This window comes from Tiliqua scincoides, chromosome 6 (genome assembly GCF_035046505.1).
Source record: "Tiliqua scincoides isolate rTilSci1 chromosome 6, rTilSci1.hap2, whole genome shotgun sequence".
Classification (NCBI taxonomy): Eukaryota; Metazoa; Chordata; class Lepidosauria; order Squamata; family Scincidae; genus Tiliqua; species Tiliqua scincoides.
Genome location: NC_089826.1, coordinates 787,772 through 803,846, shown reverse-complemented (window position 1 = coordinate 803,846; position 16,075 = coordinate 787,772).

Genomic DNA, 16,075 nt, shown 5'->3' with positions numbered 1-16,075 from the left:
GAAATGGGTGCTGAACCAGAGCCCTGCCAAGGCAGGAGGACCCAGGCTGGTCACCCTTGGAGGTGCAACTCCCACCCGCCTGCTAGACAGAACGCACTGCAAGCCCAGCCATCGGAGGAGGCAGCCTTTGCCAGGGCAGGTACATGGGCGACCCAAGAGCCACACCCCAAGGTCTCCTGTAGGCTTTTCAGGCAGTGTATAGCCAAGTCTCTCCAAGTCCCTGGTGCAGCAACTGGAGGTGGCAGCATGTCTTGACTGCTGCACACTAAGTCAGAATATGGGTCTGTCCAGATTGCACAATGTGAGGTTATCTGGCTGGCAGCCCCTCTCTGAGGACACAAAGAGAGGCTTCCCCACCCTGTCCCCTGAGTTCCTTTGGCCTCTAGGTGCTGATGGGTGCTGGACTGCCTGTGACCGCTCAGGAGAGAGATCTCGGGGTGCTGGTGGACAGCTTGATGAAAGTGTCAACCCCATGTGCGGCAGTGGTGAAGAAGGACAATTCCATGCTCGGGATAATTAAAATGGGACTATTATGCCATGATACAAACGGATGGAAAGGCCAGACCTGGAGTATTGCATCCAGTTCTGGTCATCATGGATTTAGTAGAACTGGAACTGGTGCAGCAAAGAGTGACCAAATTGATTAGTGGGCTGAGACATCTCCCTTTCAAGGAAATGCTGTAACATTTGGGACACTATAAAGAAAGCATGGGGGGGGGCAAAGGGACATGATTGAACATATAAAATGATGCATGGGATGGATAAAGTTATTTTTCCTCTCACACAACACCAGAACCAAGGGATATCCACCAAAAGTAAGTGGTGGGAGAGTTAGAACAGACAAAAGAAAATCTTTCTTCACCCAATGAGTAAGCAATCTGTGGAACTCTTTGCCACAGGATGTGGTGGTGGAACCTGGCCTGGATGCCTTTAAAAGGAATTTGGAGAGATGCAGGGATCTTGTTGTCTTGTCTGCTCCCTGATGCATCTGGTGGGCCACTGTAAGACACAGGAAGCTGGACTAGTTGGGCCCTGGGCCTGATCAAGCTGGGCTCCTCTGGTGCTCCTGGGTTCTCAGGACATAATGATGCTGTCAGGGAACTGAGCCAGAAGTTCCCCCTTCATGGTTGTTGGCTCTGCCATGAAGCTTGTGCCCCTGTCCTGCAGTGGGATTTTAAATCTGGACTTGGGGACATAAGAACAGCCCCACTGGATCAGGCCATAGGCCCATCTAGTCCAGCTTCCTGTATCTCACAGCGGCCCACCAAATGCCCCAGGGAGCACACCAGATAACAAGAGACCTGCAAGGCTTCCTGGGAATTGTAGTTAAGAACATAAGAACAGCCCCACTGCATCAGGCCATAGGCCCATCTAGTCCAGCTTCCTGTATCTCACAGCGGCCCACCAAATGCCCCAGGGAGCACACCAGATAACAAGAGACCTGCAAGGCTTCCTGGGAATTGTAGTTAAGAACATAAGAACAGCCCCACTGCATCAGGCCATAGGCCCATCTAGTCCAGCTTCCTGTATCTCACAGCGGCCCACCAAATGCCCCAGGGAGCACACCAGATAACAAGAGACCTGCAAGGCCTCCTGGGAATTGTAGTTAAGAACATAAGAACAGCCCCACTGGATCAGGCCATAGGCCCACCTAGTCCAGCTTCCTGTATCTCACAGCGGCCCACCAAATGCCCCAGGGAGCACACCAGATAACAAGAGACCTGCAAGGCTTCCTGGGAATTGTAGTTAAGAACATAAGAACAGCCCCACTGGATCAGGCCATAGGCCCATCTAGTCCAGCTTCCTGTATCTCACAGCAGCCCACCAAATGCCCCAGGGAGCACACCAGGTAACAAGAGACCTCATACTGGTGCCCTCCCTTGCATCTGGCATTCTGACATAACCCATTTCTAAAATCAGGAGGTTGCGCTTACACATCATGGCTTGTACCCCGTAATGGATTTTTCCTCCAGAAACTTGTCCAATCCCCTTTTAAAGGCGTCCAGGCCAGACGCCAGCACCACATCCTGCGGCAAGGAGTTCCACAGACCGATCAGCAGACAATGGCAGCATCGTGCCCATTCCCTATTTGGGTGCAGCATACATGAGCCTCTGCCTGGCAGTAGCTCCATTTTCCAGCATGCCAGTCCATTAGGACTGACTCTGGGTCCAGCCTGGTCTCCCTTCTGTTCTCTGGAGCCTGGGGACCATTGCCCAATTTGCTGACAAGGCTCAAAATCCCAGCCACAGCCAGGCAAAGCCTTCAAAATTAAAAAGAGGACTCAGCCGTGACTTTGCAAATCCAGGAGTTGACCCCAGCCTGCCCCTGGGTCACGGAGCTGCCTCATCCAGCAAATTAAAAGGGTCTTAGGGAGAAAGGCCAGAAGAAAGGAGACTTGTAGGCAAGTCACCCCACATCTTAGAGGGCACCCTCTGCCCTTCGCGAAGGAGGGGGGCAGTCTCTCAGCTCCTGTCTCAGAAAGGGAGCACTTGAGGTTTCAGAACCAGAAATGGGAATGTTACAGGAGCAGCCCAGCCAAACTGGGTCAGACCAAGGGAGGCCCAACCAGTCCAGCATTCGGATTTCACAGCTGTTAGCCACTGGAAGCAGACAATCAGTGTGGAGGACACAGGCTGCCCCTGTTGCTTGCACCCTGCTGCTTCTGAACAGCGGACTATGTCAATAAGCCTGGCATCCCCAGTTGGGAGCTCTAGCTGATGTTTTCTGAGCCCTGGCACTCCAGGACCATGGGAGGCGATATCCAGGAAGGGCTGTGCGCGGGTTCCTTCCTAAAATCGAATGGTTTCAGGGAGATCCACTCTCTGCCTTTTCCCAGGACTCTTCCAAGGCCCGGGCCATGTTTCAACACCTCTCAGGACTCCCAGGAGTGTGTTGGGGAGGCTACTATGTTAGAAACCCTTGAATGAAGAACACCTTAGATGCCTCCAAGTCACAATGTGGACCTGGTCTCCTGAGAGGAAGACCTGACTTGGGGACAGTGAAACTTAGAAGTACCTACCTCAGCTGTAGAACCACCCAGCACAGGGAATTCCTTGTTCACTGCACTGATGAGAACAACCTGTGAAGTGCAAAACTGAGAGTTTGGTACAGCAGCCAGTGTAACCCCCACATTTTGAAAGAGACTTTTTAGATCTCATGATAAGCCTCAGAAAGTGAAGGCAATGCCTCCCTTCCATCATCATGCAGGTGGAACCGTTTTGTGAACAGCACATGCAGGAAGTGGGATGTGGGGCTCAGGCTTCTGAAGTCCCTAAGAAGCCACAAACACTTGCTGGCTTTAATCATAATCCGAGTTTGGTGGGTTGATTTTTCATCACTGGAATCAACATCCCAAAGCCCCGCTGGATCAGAGAGAGAAGGCAGCTTCCAGCCGGTAGCCCACCTCCAGCAAGGGCTGGTGCCCAGGCTCAGGCTGCCAGTAGCAGCATCTCCAGGTGGGATGGGGCTGGAAAAAGCCTCTTCTGCTCGAAGCCCTGGAGAGCTGCAGCTGCTCAATGTGGACAAGTTCTGTGCTCGGTGGACAATCTGCCCCAGGATAAAGACGCTTTCTGTGATCACTTAGAAGGGGGGGGGGACAATGCCAACAGTGCAAAGGGCAGCGAAGGCAGCTGGACCTTCTGTCTCCTGGGGCTGATCCACTTGTGCCCTTTCTACCCAGGCATTTTTCTCTCAGTCACACTCATTCCCTGTATTTGAGTCCTGGCTGGAGCAAAAAAGGGCAGCGAAGAGAGGAAGTTGTAGGAAGGAATGTTCTTCTGCCCCTTAAAATTTCACAGAGAGAGAGAGAGAGAGAGAGAGAGATTAAGCCTGCAGAATTGCTGCCCTGGTGCCATCACATCTGGTTGTGTTCCTGTAGCATGAATCTCTCCAACCCTTTTGAAAAAGTCATCCATCACCTCATCACATGGCAGTGAACTCCTTCCATTAATTTTGTGTCATCATGTGAAGAACCTTCTCTTGGTTTGCCACAAATGATCCCAGTTTCTGGTGCTGAGAATATGTGCTCTCAACTCCACCCCATTCATCACTTTGCAAGCCCCTTTTACGCCCCCTTTCTTAATTTTTAAGTCCCTCCCTGAATTTTTTTTTCTCCTCACCGGAAGAGCCTCCACTCCACACTTGTTTTTGACCCTCCCTTTTGTTTCATGTACAGGGCCCTTCTGCACAGTGTGGCTGAGCACATGGAACACCCCCAAGCCTTGTCCCTGGATGGAACTTGCAGTGTGGAAGCCAGACCCCAGCCCTGCACAGAGGAGGGAGAGTGTGGCCACCTACCTGGGCCTGGGAGTTTGGGGCCGTGTCAAACATTTACCACGGGGCTGGCTAGTCGAGCGGGGAGAGGTCACTGATTAACCAGCTTTAATACCAACCAGCAATCTGATGGTTGGTAAACTGTCCTGTTCCGCAGGGCTCCAAGTGCCTTTAATGAGTGATGATTTAGGAGGCTCAATTGGGGTTAATAGAGGGCCGATCAAGAATGTCCTGTTATTAATTAAGCCCCTGCTGTAAGGCCGTGCTCCAAGCCATAGTCCCGTGGGCGAGAGGAACAGGGCGTTCGCACAATTCCCCCATGCGGCGGGGCGGGACAGAAGCGGTACAGAATTGGATGATCCAGGGCTGCTCCTCTTTCCCATCTATGCCACTCCATTCATGGAACCAGGTGGTGCACAAGAAAGCCCCACTCAGAAGGACAGGTGGGAAGGAGAGACTGCGAAGGCCAGCAGGGGAGGCCAAATTCTGTTCCTGCTTGGGTTTGACGGAAGTTCCCCAAGAGCAGCAGCAGGAAAGGAGAGAAGGCACCAGACCTTGGAGGAGGGCACAAGCAGCACCCAGAAGGCAGTCTGACCATGACCCCCCCTCCCCCCCGGTCTTTTGCAGCAATGTACACTGGTTGCAACTCATGCAGGCCTTTGGCTGGCACAAGTCCAAGTGCACCCAAGGGGCATGGTGAGACAGGGCAGGGAGCAGAGGATATTTGGTGGAACCATTGCTGCCAATCACTGCTCCCTGCCCTCACCTGACATTCCTCCTGGTGGCCTCAATCCCCACCCCATCCTGCCCCTCCCTGCCCATAGCCCACTGCCTGCACCAACTCACCCCTCCAGTGGTGGCTGTTGTGCTTCAGTGGCACGTGTGCGGGATCAGCAGCCTCTTGCACTAGTGGTCTCACTGCACACAACGTTGACCCAGCCACAGCGCCGATGGGATGGGCCTTCCATCACTGGAGCACTTATTCCACCAGTGGAAGCTTCCCAGGGAGTGGGCTGTGGCCTCTCTGGCATTCATCTTCCCTCTCTTGTCTTGCTTTATTGCTGGTTTGTGGGGCTTTTGTGCACTGATGGGCTGTACTGCACTATAACATCTGTGTCGTGGCTTTTCAGGCTGCTCCTTACACACTCCGGGAGGGCCACCTGGTCACTTGACTGCCTTGAGCATTTGCTTAGTGAAGGATGGGCAGGATCAAATTTTGTCACATCACTGAGCGGGTGGCCTACTGGCTTTGTGCAGTTTTTACACAGGAATGCTGGAGGCCCCAAAGACAATGAGGCTCATAGAGGTCTCTGGTCCCCAGGGGGAAGGGAATAAACAAGAGGTGACTGCCCCAGAGATGCCAAAAGAACCCTGGCTTGAGGCCCAAAGGGGGCGGTTCTGCTGCACTCTCCTCCTCCACTTCAGGCATAAGAACATCAGAACAGCCCCGCTGGATCAGGCCTTGGGCCCATCTAGTCCAGCTTCCTGTATCTCACAGCAGCCCACCAAATGCCCAGGGAGCACACCAGACAACAAGAGACCTGCATCCTGGTGCCCTCCCTTGCATCTGGCATTCTGCCATAGCCCATTTCTAAAATCAGGAGGTTGCACATACACATGTGCAAAGCAGCTCCCCTGGGCTGGCCCAGAAGGGCCTGACTCCCTGCCCCCACTCCCAGCCGACCTTCAGCACGTGCCCAGCCCCACGCCTCGGCTTTACAGCCCCAGCTGCACTCCTTACAGACTCCTGCCCTCCCTCCAGACGTCCCCATCGCTTGGTGGTGCAGTGGCCTGTCTCCTGGACGCCTTGGCAAGGGCCTTTTCCTCCGAACGAGCAACTCAGCTCAGTGGAATGACACCAGGATCTGCCCCTTTGAGCGATGTCCTCCAACTTCTCAAAATTCCCAACTGGGTCTCACAGTTGAGCCTCCACAGCCTTGTGGAAGTGAGGCAGAATTAGTCCATGGAAGCCCTGGGAAGTTGGAACAGTGCATAGCTGAACTGTGGAACTTCTTGCCACAGGATATAGTGATGGCATCGGGGCTAGACACCTTTAAAAGGGGATTGAACAAATTTCTGGTGGAAAAATCCATCACGGGTTACAAGCCATGATGTGCATGTGCAGCCTCCTGGTTTTAGAAACAGGCTATGTCAGAATGCCAGTGCAAGGGAGAACACCAGGATGCATTTGTTTCCTTACCTTGGGGCTGCATTGTGGCTGCACCGGTACTGGAAAGTTGGATAGGATTGGGCCAAGCAGACTCCAGGCTTCAAATAGAAGAAGGGACCAGGTTGTCTACCTGCTGTCTGTGGCCACACTGCTCTGCTCCCCTGCCTCCAACCGCCTGACACTGGGCTGGTCACTGTGTAACCAACAAGACAATAAAGGGGATGAGTAATGACTGATCTGGAGCCTTTCACAGAAGAACACGGAAGGGTCAGTGCCATGGCTGAGCTGGATAGACACAAGCTTGTGAGCAGCCCTCGCTGAACTTTCTACTCTCTCTGGCACTTGTCAATGAGAACCTGCATGACAAAATCCTGGAGTGAACTGTGGAGGCCTCCTCTCCTCCCTCCTTGACTCTGTCTATGGTCAAGTGACCAGGTGGTCCTCCCTGAGTGTGTAAGGAGCAGGACGCATTTTGGAAAGACTGCCTTGGAAAGCTCAGCTGTTCAGCTGACCTACAGCTTCTGCCACACTCAGCCTGCAAGGTGTGCCAGGCCTGCTCTCATCTCTTACCACTCTGTAAAATGTTCAGGGGTAAGCTGTGAGTGCACACATGTGCTCTATAAGGTCCCCAGCTGGCTGGCCTGAATGGGTGCAAAGGAAGAGGCCCCTGGCTTCCTTTGGAACCTTCCACCTCATGTCAGGGTGCCTGCCCTAGAACTACTCTCTTGCTGCTCCTCTTCCGGTATTTATTGTGGTTTGATGTGTCCTTTCCCATTATCTATATTCCCTGTTACTGCTCTACACATGTTTCCTGGGTGTCAAGGTTGCTGGGGTCGGAAAAGTGACAAGTGGCATCCTGTTCCTGCCACTGGAGGAAGTGACAGAGCTCACCTGGACCCAGGTGCCAATGTGGAAAGGGGCAGGCGGACCCACCCCTGCCATAAATTGCTGGAGTGAAGGAAGGCAGGAGGTTTTTTTCCTGAATGGGCATCTGAGGGCCAGGCAGTGCACAGTTCTACTGGAGTTGACCCCAGCTGTGATGCAGGGGCTGCTCTTTGAAAATCTGTGGCAAGAACAGAGGCTGTATTGGCTGCGGAAGGAGCAGGTCTTTGTTCTCACTTACACTTGGCTCATATATTGGCCAAGAAACAAGGGCTGGTGTGGTATCATGGCTAACAGTGCGATCCTGTGCACACTTAACTGGAAGCAAGCCCTACTGAACATCATGCGGCTTCCTTCTGAACACCCCAGCAGTGTCTTTTCTAGTGGCTGCCTGCTGGTGTTCTTTTGCATCTTTTTAGATTGTGAGCTCTTTTGGGATAGGGAGCCATTTGACATTTGATTTTCTCTGTAAACCGCTTTGTGAACTGTCATTGAAAAGCAGTATACATATAAATACTGATGATGATGATGATGATGATGATGATATTGCACTGTCAGGTTGCACCGTAAGCTGCAATTCCAGACATTCCTGGTTCGAATCTCATCTCTGCCATTAACTGACTAGCAGCCCAGTCCTATCCAGGGTTGGGCCACTGGGGGCCGGGCTTTATGACAGCAGACAAACTGGTAAGGGGCAGGGTGAGTGGGGATGGACGAGGAGGGGGCAAAACAGGCCAGGGAGGGCAGAGAAACGGGCAGGGAGAAAGCAGGAGGGGGTGGATCCAGCAGCAATGATGTGCACCAGATCTTATCCCCTCTTTTAAGCCTCCTGGTCCTTGCATCAGCTACAGATTTGCACCAGCTACAGAGCTGGTGCAGGTCCAAGGAGACCCACTGAAAAGCAAGAGGGTTACAGAGCTGTAAGGGGAAATAATTCCTCTTTCCCCTTCGAAGCCTCCCGACCCCCACCCCCCGAATGCAGTGCTCATCTTTTTGGGGTGGATGCATCAGCAGGGGAGGAGTAAGAGAGGATCTCAGGGTCCGATAGCATGCAGTGCCACCAACAAAGTAGCCATGAGCCCTCTGGACCCTTCCTCCTTCATTCTTGTGGATGAAGAATACGCACTGCTCTCCTGGAGCCCAGACCCACTTTCTCTGCCCTCAGCTCCCCCGCTGTGGGCTCCCTTGTTCTTTGGGGACTGAAACAAGACAATGAAGAGGTGTGGGTAGTAGGGTAGCAAGGGGGTGGCAGATTTGGGGTGCCCTTCACCCTGAGCACTCAGCTGCCTCCCTCCGGCCTGCACTGATTTGTTTCCTGACTGTTCACCTTGCATAGGGAAGGGGCCATCCGGACGGACGAGTGCTGCCATTCACTGGAGGCCGCAGGCAATGGAAGCGAAGCTGTTTGGACACCTTTCCATTCCAGAGATGTCCAGTTTGTCAGCCAACTTGTAAATAAGCCCACCAATGGTTAAGAACGATCTTGCACGTGCAAGGAGGAGGCACAAGTGAGAACGTCCTGAGCACCAAACGGAAGGGGGCGGAGAGGAGTGCACCAGCAGCTCTCCTTCCTTCCCCCTCTTTGGAGCAAGAATAATTGAAACACCTGCTGCCACTGAGCTTGTGAGAAGGACAAATTGCGACTTCCACGCTTGCCTGCCCACTTCCTGGTGTCTTGCTAGGAATTTTTAAATGTTTTCTTGACACCAAACTGCACAACGTGTTGCAAATTATGAGTTAATGAAGGTGATTTTCTAAACTTTAATTATCTGCAGTGATATCTGTGCAAAAAAAAAAATGTTGCTGGATGGAGGCAAATGAGCAGAAGCATTTGCAGGGACTGAGTGTGAGTGGAGGAGGGCCTTGCCTCCACAGAGGCCCTGCCCTCTGCCACCAGCTCTGCCTTGTTAGGGGGATGCAGAGGAGGGCAGGGGCTGGGTCTGGAAAGGGCCTGGGCCCTGCTCCCATTCTCAGATGGTTGTTGCTGCCACAGATGATGACAGCCTTGGTCACCTGGTGGGCAGGGCCTGCCTGGCACTGGAGAACTAGACATTTTGGTGTGCGGACACCCCTCCTCCTCCTCCTCCTTCTGCAGATGGCAGAGCAGATCCACGCACAGAAAACTCTTTCTATTAATGAATCACTTTTGCTCATTCAGGGGACTCTCCGTGACTCTGCCTTCAAGGGCGCAACACCTGCAGACCTTGTCCTAAGCATCCGCCATCAAAGGGCATGGTGTTTGCAAAGGTCTTCTTAGTTGTGATACTGACCCACTCACATTTCCAGCTGATCAAGAGACCATTTTCATCCACAGTAAAAAGGTCCTGCTCCTTCCCCTTCAACTGGTACATTGGTAATTATCGCAACCTTTTATTTCCAGTTATGAGATTAGAGTGTTGCAACAAAAAGGACAATGTGAAGTGATTTGGGGGGGGGGGGGTGTTGTTACCTGCTTGTTCCCTTGATGAGGACCCCCAAAGCCAGTGCCATCTTTGTCAAAAGTTATTAATTGCTTGGGAAGCATGTAGAGAAGAGGACCTGGAGAACTAGCTTGATCACAAGTGGCTGAGGTCTCGATCCGCCTCTGCTCTCTGCTGGGTGCTGTAAAAAAGCAGAAAAAAACATGAACCCCACCTCTGCTGCCCCCCCTGTCCCAAGCTGGGTAAATGGAACTGCCTTCAGATGTCTGCAATTTACCCTGAATGTTCTTCCAGAGAGAACTAACTAACTTTCTTTCTTTCTTTCTTTCTTTCTTTCTTTCTTTCTTTCTTTCTTTTCCCCCTTTTTAAAAAATGAGGCGTCTCACTCAGATCCCCGAGTTGCAACTCATCTCACACCTAAGCGAGACTGTGTTTTGCACAAGCCTTTCAGCTGTTTTTCTCAGTCCTCCTCCACCTCTCTCATTCTCAATTCAGTCACTTGCTATAGGTATGTTTTAATCCCCAGCATGGTAGATTTTAATTAGTCTTTGTACAGATGGCCAATTAACATTCATTACTTTTGCCTTGAGCAATTAATTATGAGTTTGGATAGAAAAGGAGAAGAAGATGGGGAGGAGAGATGGGCAGGTGATTTTTGTTCAGGGATTTAAATCTGAGATTGGGGATTGGTTTCCACTGGGGTCCCTGTGGGACGGAGAAGGACTCTTCCCCCTCCCAGCCCAAGGACTCTTCTTGGAGGAGGGGGGAATGCATTTTCAGCAAGGCCAACCACTCTGATTTCCTGCTCTGATTGGAAGATGCCAGTGCTGGGCTCCGCTAGATGGTTGCTCCTCCTGTTTTACAAAATAATCCTATTTAAATGCTAATTGTCTCCGGAGTCCAGAGCTGGAAGAGCAAAGGATCAGCCAGGCCTGAATCTAGAGGGGAGAGAGAGAGAGAGAGATCCCAAACGGTCCCTCTGACTGGAATGGAAAGTCCACTGAGTCTCTGTTCCAGGGTGGCTGCCCTTCCTTCCTCGGTCTTGGCCCCTCCCCGCCATTGAGCAGAGCCCCCAAGTGCCAAGCATGGCACCAGCTCGGAGTGAAAGACGTGGCAATGCCGAGAAACAAGAAGAGGAGCTACTTCACACATGGAGCTGTGGCAGGAAACAAAAAGATGCGCACACTCCTCATGCGTGAAAATGGCACATCTACTTTGCCCCCGTGACAAGAAGGCACTGCACACGCCACTGCCAGGCATGTGTAATGCTGGCAAAAGGGTCTGGCAGAGAGATGGTGGTGTGCCTGGATGCTATTGCATCCCAGAAGGGAAAACGGGTGAAGGAGCCGTGCAAGGCATTCTCAGGGAAGGGAGCGGGGGAGGCAAGAAGGCGGTGCAGGACCCAGAAACACCCCCAGGCAGCTCACTGCAAAACAGCCCTCATCCTGCACTTGTGTCCAGACACTGTGTGGTGTCCCACAGCAAAAGCAACAAGACTGCACTGCACACTGTTCCTCTCGGGCACTCCTTTCCTTGCCCCTCAAAGGTGTCACCAACCTGTGTGTTGACCAGACCCCAGCCTTGATGCTGCCTTCTTGAATGGCTTCTTTTTCCGGGACTCCCATGTTCAGTCTTTGGCCAAGACACGATGTTGCTTCTTCCAACACACCACTGCAAGCAGGCGCCTCTTCTCTCCACCTCCCAGACTCTGAGCACCAAGCGCCTGGACGACTGCTGTCTTTCCTTCTCACCCCCCTTCCTGCTTCCAGCCACCCACCTCTCCTGCTGCTCAGGCTGTGTGGGGCTTCTCTCCATGTCCCCACACTGGCTTTCCAGCACCCACACTCAGTGACAACTCCTTGTCCTACAACTTTTCACCAAGAGCCTGAAACTTTCTGGCTTGATTTCACACTGAGGTACATCTCGGCCCCACATTCCTCATTCCCAACAGAAAACAAGCCCAAAATCCGTGTCATGGTGGATACAAATTTTGCTTTTCCTGCCATATCTATTGTTCCTGTATTTATCTCTCTTATTGCCAAAATTTGTTATCATTTGTCTGGGGGGAGGATCTGCCTCCCCCCTTATTCTATAGAACAGTGTTTCTCAAACTGTGGGTCAGGACCCACTAGTTGGGTTGTGAGTCAATTTCAGGTGGTTCCCCATTCATTTCAATATTTTATTTTTAATATATTAGACTTGATGCTCCCATGGGATATGACAACATTTGGGGAAATGTAACAGATCTGTACTTTTAACAAGCTACTATGTATATTCTTTTAACATTGACAGTAAATGGAACTTACTCCTGTGTAAGTGCGGATAGGATTGCAGCCTAGGATTGTTAAAACCTTTCCTGCTTGATGATGTCACTTCCGGTCATGACATCACTTCCGGCAGGTCCTGACAGATTCTTATTCTAAAAAGTGGGTCCTGATGCTAAATGTGTGAGAAGCACTGCTGTAGAATGATATTAGTTTTTTCCAGTTGAAGAATGTCGATGGTCTGTCTGCAGAATGATGACATGTAGACATTCTTTGCTTCTACCGAACTGATGCAATCTTCAAAAAGAACCTGGAACAAGACTGTGTTCCTTTCAGCAGATTCTCTTCCTGGATGTGGACATTAGAAACCAGGAGAGCATTTTGTCCCGATGGCTTTTTGGGCTCTGGGCTGGTCCCTTGTCTGTGTCTCCTTGCTGAAAGTCAGAGCTCTTCCCACCTGGAAAACACAATGGCAGGATATGGCCCTCAGTGAGTCCCTGCCTTTCAAATGCGCACATTTCCTGAAAGCAATATGGAGTGTCTAAATATACAGAGCAAAAATCTGTTTACCCTAATCAAGGGCTGGGAGGCTGCCATCCATATGACTGCAAAGAGATTGTAAATTCAACATAAATTAACAAGAACCAACGAGAGAGAGAGAGAGAGAGAGAGAGAGAGAGAGAGAGAGAGAGAGAGAGAGAGAGAGAGAGAGAGAGAGAGAGAGAGAGAGAGCTCTGCAGCATCTTTCCTTGTATTTTCCCATCTCTGCTCTGAGAAGGGGGAGCCGTAGGACTGGCTTGGAGGTGCACAATGTTCTTCTGGCAGTTCCCTCCCCTCATGTGAGAAAGTTTTGCCTGGAATGGTGAAGCTGAGCAGATCTCTCACACTGGTCACTTGCTGGAGTCTCAGGGCCCAGTTCTACCCAACTTTCCAGTGCTGATGCAGCCATGCCATTGGGGTGTGTGCTGCATCCTGCAGTGGGAGGGCAATCACAGAGGCCTCCTCAAGGGAAGGGGAACATTTATTCCCTTATGTTGGGGCTGCATCAGTGCTGGAAACTTGAACTGGAACATGCCCTCAGTCTCTTTAGGCACCACATCCTTTGCTCCTGATCTCTCTCTCCATCCCATTATAGCCACATTGACCTACAGAATGAGGGATGCAGGGGGAGGGGGGAAGAATTATTTTATTGGCTCAACTCATTGTCTTAAGACTGTCAGGCATTAGAGAAGACAAGAGCTGCCTTCTTGTGAGCCATATCAATGGCCGGTATGTTCAGGATTCCCTGGACCGACAGATGCCAAACCCGTCTGCTGCTACCCAACATGCTCTGACAGGGGACTGCCTGAGAATGTGCCTCTGTGCAAAGGCTGCACTGCCTAGAACAGAAGATGAGACCAACTGTGGGATCAGGCCCAAGGGATGAGGCCCATCTAGTCCAGCATCCTGGTTCTAACAGCGACTCAGTGGCTGCCTCTGGAAAGCCACAAACAGGAGGGGAAGAAAATATCCGTCTCCCTCTAAATGCTCTCTTGCAAGTGGTGGAGGCACACCATAATCCCCACTTATATATGTAAACTGTATAATAGCAGCATTTAAATGATGTAGACTTTAAAAAGCAGCACAGCATTTGATATTAAACGGTTGTTTCAACAAATTGATTTTCAAGGCCCATCTGAACCCAGGAAGCTGTTGGGGGCCGGCCACGCCTCAGAGCTGACGGAGGTCTCTGAAGTCAAAGCGAACAGTCAGTGCTCACGTGGGACGGAGCAGCTCCATTCTAGGATATTGCCTGCCCAATCCTCAGCAAGTCTACTCAGAAGTAAGCTCCACTGTGTTCACTTGCTTGTAAGTGTGTGTAGGATTGCAGCCAAAGGACTTTCAAGACTAATAGCAGCATGGGAAATGGCACCCAGAAACAAATGCACAACCAGCATTGTTGGCACGAGGTCAGAAAGAGATGGTACGGTTCCCTGGCTCCAGTCAGGACTCCAGTTTGGCATTTTGGATGGATGGTGGTTTCTGATCCATCTTTGAAGGCCGTCCTGCTCCAAGAGCTTTGCAGTTGTCCAACCTGAATGCGGTGAGGACGTGAATGGGTGATGTCCAGTCCATTTTCTCTGGAACCCTCTACAATCAGAGCGTCCTGAAAGTCAGGGTCTTTCTGACACTTTGACAGTCAGAGTTGCATACAGGAGCAGGGAAAAGTAAGTTTGTTTCCAGGTGTGTGGAGTGTTAGAAAGAGACATGCTTGAGCGAAGCAGTGTGCAAAGCACTGATCTGTGTCGCTTCCTCATTGGCAGCATCACTGAAGAGCCTGCCTGTGTGGGTGGCCCTTCCTCCCAAGTCTCTAAACAGGCAGAAAAATGGATCACCAGGGAAAGTAAAAACTATTGCTCTGGAGTCTGCTGGGGGGGGCGGGTCAGGGGCACCACAGTTATCTTTTTGGGACCAACCAGCTCTTTGAAGTGCTGCCAGATTCCAGACGTGATGACGTCTTCTTCTTCCACCATTCCCGAAGTTGACTCTCCTGTGGGTCACACCCTCGCCAGGCCTGACCCAACTCCTCCTGCCACCATCCACACAACAAGCACCACCCAGTCCCTGGGATTACAGGATTCCAAAGAATGGAGGAATGCAGCTTCAAGGTCACGTACACCAACTGCCTCCCCTGCTGCCCCTCAGATGGCAGCTGCCTCCTGGACACCCCTAATGTTGCCACCCCAAATAATGTCTGGAGTTCTTTGGCAGCTGGGCAGCTCTGACTCTTGCGGTCATTTTCTCCTATAAACTGATGCCATCCAAGAGGCTGTTCTGCTTCTCTGTCCATTTGGGCTGAAGATTCCCTGTAACTCAGAGCAGGTGCAATTCCCCCTTGTGGAGAGAAAAAGAAGAAGCCCCGCTACAGAGAGACCCTCCACTTCTGGCCCTTTGTCCTGTTCTGCACGGCTGCTTGTCTGACAGACCCCATCACAACCACTCAGCATCAGCAGCTCAGCACTGACTCAGGATCACGTCACCCGGTGTGGGATGCCAGCGTGTCACCCCCATGCAGTGGGTGGGGCAACACCCCAGGTGGTGGGCGTGGTGATGTACCATCACTCCGCCCCCACTGGTTTTTTGGCTGTACCATTTGATAGAACAAAGATAGAACACATTCTGCATGAAATTACGCATTGATTGATACATAACATGATGGTATTATTCCTCTAAATTATGATTTTAGTTATTTTGGTCACTAGTGGTGTTACACCCCACCACCGGGTGTCAACTTACTAACACCTTATTGCAGCAGTTCTCAAACTTTTAGCACTAGGACCCACTTTTTAGAATGACAGTCTGTCCAAGACCCACCAGAAGTGATGTCCTGGTGGAAGTGACATCATCAGGCAAATTAAAATAAATAAGTATAAATAATTAAAGTAAGACAAATATTAAATAAGCAAAAGCCAGCCCTGGTCCACCAAGTGAATTTCCTCTGCAGCCTGCCTGCAATAACACCCCCGCTCCAAAACCAGTAAGGCTTTCAGCCCTACCCAGGGCCCAGTTCAACTGAAGAACTTCTGTTTAAACCAGATCACTGTCAGGATCCAACTGGCTTTGCAAATCTCAAAAAAGTTCACCTTATCAGCTGAAGTCTCTGTTTTGACCCTTTTTAGTGGGGGGGGGGGGGAAGACTACCTTCTGGAGCACTAGCTCCAGGTGCATAGGATCAGGACCATTCTGGTAGCCTTGCACTCTCCTTCACCTGATCTTCCACACCAGCCAAGGCACGTTTGCTTACTCACGAGTAAACACAACCATGAGGCTTAGTTACGCTTTCCAAAGGGCTCAATACATTCATCTGCTTGGAGGGAAGGACTTCCTTCTCAGGTGTTTTGGGGGGCTGCATTCATTGCATCAGGACCATTCTGGTGTCATTGGATTCCTCTCAGCCTGCCCTTTTTGAGGTCTAAGGCAAGTTTGCCTACTCACAAATAAACGTGTGATATGGCTCACTTTCACTTTCCATAGGGATCCATTCATTTTTTGTTCTCCAGTTTTTTGACCATAACTTTTGAGAGAA